Below are 4221 nucleotides of genomic sequence, written 5' to 3' on the forward strand. Positions count from 1 at the left end.
GTTGGTTATTGACCGGAGATGGGTCTCGGTCATGTCTACATAGTTCTCGAACCCGTAGGGTCCGCACGCTTAACGTTCGGTGACGATCGATATTATGAGTTTATGTGTTTTGACGTACCGAAGGTTGTTCGGAGTCCCGGATGAGACCAGGGACATGACGAGGAGTCTCGAAATGATCAAGCCATAAAGATCGATATATTGGAAGGCTATATTCGGACATCGGAAAGGTTCCGAGTGATCCGGGTATTTTTCGGAGTATCGGGGGAGTTACCGGAATATGGGAGTACATATGGGCCTTAGTGGGCTTTAGGGGAAAAAGAGGAGAAGCCACGAGGGCTGGCCGCACGCCCCCCATGGGCCTAGTCCGAATTGGACTAGGGGAGGGGCTGCGCCCCCTCTTTCCTTCTCCTCCCCCTCTCCTTCCTCCCCCCTCCTAGTAGGACTAGGAAAGGAGGAATCCTACTCCTACTAGGAGGAGGATTCCTCCCTCCCTTGGCGCGCCTAGAGAGGCCAGCCGGCCTCCCCTCCCTCCTTTATATACGTGGGGAGGGGGGCTCCCTAGGACACACAAGTTGATCAGTTGATCTTTTAGCCGTGTGCGGTGCCCCCCCACCATAATCTACCTCGGTCATATCGTAGCGGTGCTTAGGCGAAGCCCTGCGTCGGTAGCATCATCATCACCGTCATCACGCCGTCGTGCTGACGGAACTCTCCCTCGAAGCTCTGTTGGATCGTGAGTTCGTGGGACGTCACCGAGCTGAACGTGTGCTGAACTCGGAGGTGCCGTGTGTTCGGTACTTGGATCGGTCGGATCGTGAAGACGTACGACTACATCAACCGCGTTGTCATAACGCTTCCTCTTACGGTCTACGAGGGTACGTAGACAACACTCTCCCCTCTCGTTGCTATGCATCACCATGATCTTGCGTGTGCGTAGGATTTTTTTTGAAATTACTACGTTCCCCAACAGAAGAGTTGTATATGATGCAACCTGAAGGTTTTATCGATCCAAAGGGTGCTAACAAAGTGTGCAAGCTCCAGCGATCCATTTATGGACTGGTGCAAGCATCTCGGAGTTGGAATAAACATTTTGATAGTGTGATCAAAGCATATGGTTTTATACAGACTTTTGGAGAAGCCTGGATTTACAAGAAAGTGAGTGGGAGCTCTGTAGCATTTCTAATATTATATGTGGATGACATATTGTTGATTGGAAATGATATAGAATTTCTGGATAGCTTAAAAGGATACTTGAATAAGAGTTTTTCAATGAAAGACCTCGGTGAAGCTGCTTATATATTGGGCATCAAGATCTATAGAGATAGATCAAGACGCTTAATTGGACTTTCACAAAGCACATACCTTGATAAAGTTTTGAAAAAGTTCAAAATGGATCAAGCAAAGAAAGGGTTCTTGCATGTGTTACAAGGTGTGAAGTTGAGTCAGACTCAATGCCCGACCACTGCAGAAGATAGAGAGAAAATGAAAGGTGTTCCCTATGCTTCAGCCACAGGCTCTATCATGTATGCAATGTTGTGTACCAGACCTGATGTGTGCCTTGCTATTAGTTTAGCAGGTAGGTACCACAGTAATTCAGGAGTGGATCACTGGACAGCGGTCAAGAACATCCTGAAATACCTGAAAAGGACTAAGGATATGTTTCTCGTTTATGGAGGTGGCAAAGAGCTCGTCGTAAATGGTTACATTGATGCAAGCTTTGACACTGATCCAGATGACTCTAAGTCACAAACCGGCTATGTATTTATATTGAACGGTGGAGCTGTCAGTTGGTGCAGTTCTAAGCAAAGCGTCGTGGCGGGATCTACATGTGAAGCGGAGTACATGGCTCCTTCGGAAGCAGCAAATGAAGGGTCTGGATGAAGGAGTTCATATCCGATCTAGGTGTCATACCTAGTGCATCAGGTCCAATGAAACTCTTTTGTGACAATACTGGTGCAATTGCCTTGGCAAAGGAATCCAGATTTCACAAGAGAACCAAGTACATCAAGAGACGCTTCAATTCCATCCGCGATCAAGTCAAGGAGGGAGACATAGAGATTTGCAAGATACATACGGATCTGAATGTTGCAGACCCGTTGACTAAGCCTCTCTCACGAGCAAAACATGATCAGCACCAAGACTCCATGGGTGTTAGAATCATTACTGTGTAATCTAGATTATTGACTCTAGTGCAAGTGGGAGACTGAAGGAAATATGCCCTAGAGGCAATAATAAAGTTGTTATTTATATTTCCTTATATCATGATAAATGTTTATTATTCATGCTAGAATTGTATTAACCGGAAACTTAGTACATGTGTGAATACATAGACAAACAGAGTGTCACTAGTATGCCTCTACTTGACTAGCTCGTTGAATCAAAGATGGTTATGTTTCCTAACCATAGACATGAGTTCTCATTTGATTAACGAGATCACATCATTAGAGAATGATGTGATTGACTTGACCCATTCCGTTAGCTTAGCATTTGATCGTTTAGTATATTGCTATTGCTTTCTTCATGACTTATATATGTTCATATGACTATGAGATTATGCAACTCCCGAATACCGGAGGAACACTTTGTGTGCTACCAAACGTCACAGCGTAACTGGGTAATTATAAAGGTGCTCTACAGGTGTCTCCAATGGTACTTGTTGAGTTGGCATAGATCAAGATTAGGATTTGTCACTCTGATTGTCGGAGAGGTATCTCTAGGCCCTCTCCGTAATGGACATCACTATAAGCCTTGCAAGCAATGTAACTAATGAGTTAGTTGCGGGATGATGCATTACGGAACGAGTAAAGAGACTTGCCGGTAACAAGATTTAACTAGGCATTGAGATACCGACGATCGAATCTCGGGCAAGTAACATACCGATGACAAAGGGAACAACGTATGTTGTTATGTGGTTTGACCGATAAAGATCTTCGTAGAATATGTAGGAACCAATATGAGCATCGAGGTTCCGCTATTGGTTATGGACCGGAGATGAGTCTCGGTCATGTCTACATTGTTCTCAAACCCGTAGGGTCCGCACGCTTAACGTTCGCTGACGATCGGTATTATGAGTTTATGTGTTTTGATGTACCGAAGGTAGTTCGGAGTCCCGGATATGATCACGGACATGACGAGGAGTCTCGAAATGGTCGAGACATAGAGATCGATATATTGGATGACTATGTTTGGACATCGAAAGGGTTCCGAGTGAGTTTGGACATATACCGGAGTACCGGGGGGTTACCGGAACCCCCCGGGGAGTTTAATGGGCCTTATGGGCCTTAGTGGAGAGAGAGGGGCTGCCAGGGCAGGCCGCGCGCTCCCTCCCCCTCTGGTCCGAATTGGACTAGGAGGGGGGCGGCGCCCCCCTTTCCTTCTCCCTCTCTTCTCCTTCCTTCTCTCCTACTCCTACTACATGGAAGGGGGGAATCCTACTCTCGGTGGGAGGACTCCCCATGGGGCGCGCCATAGGAGGGCCGGCCCTTCCCCTCCTCCACTCCTTTATATACGGGGGAGGGGGCACCCCATAGACAGACAAGTTGATCATTGATCTCTTAGCCGTGTGCGGTGCCCCCTCCACCATAATCCACCTCGGTCTTATCGTCGTAGTGCTTAGGCGAAGCCCTGCGCCGGTAACTTCATCATCACCGTCATCACGCCGTCGTGCTGACGAAGCTCTCCTCGAAGCTCTGCTGGATCATGAGTTCGTGGGACGTCACCGAGCTGAACGTGTGCAGATCGCGGAGGTGTTGTATGTTCGGTACTAGGATCGGTCGATCGTGAAGACGTACGACTACATCAACCGCGTTGTCATAATGCTTCCGCTTTCGGTCTACGAGGGTATGTGGACAACACTCTCCCTATCGTTGCTATGCATCACCATGATCTTGCGTGTGCGTAGATTTTTTTTTGAAATTACTACGTTACCCAACAGTCTGCCTGCCCTATATTTATTTAGCACTTACATTAGCAATTAGTTTTTTTAATCGTGAATTCAAAATAGTTCACTGATTTTGACACAAAAAGGTTCATCATTTTTTAAGAAAAGTTCACAAACTTAAAAAAGTTCATCAATTTTAAGAAAAGTTTCATCTTTTTTGTAGAAAAGTTCACACACTTAAATAACTTCATCGATTTTGATAAAAGGTTTATGAAAAAGTAGAAAAAGGTCATCGATTTTGAAAAAAAAATCATCAATATTGAAAAAAAGTTCATCAATAT

This window comes from Triticum aestivum, chromosome 6D (assembly GCF_018294505.1).
Source record: "Triticum aestivum cultivar Chinese Spring chromosome 6D, IWGSC CS RefSeq v2.1, whole genome shotgun sequence".
Classification (NCBI taxonomy): domain Eukaryota; kingdom Viridiplantae; phylum Streptophyta; class Magnoliopsida; order Poales; family Poaceae; genus Triticum; species Triticum aestivum.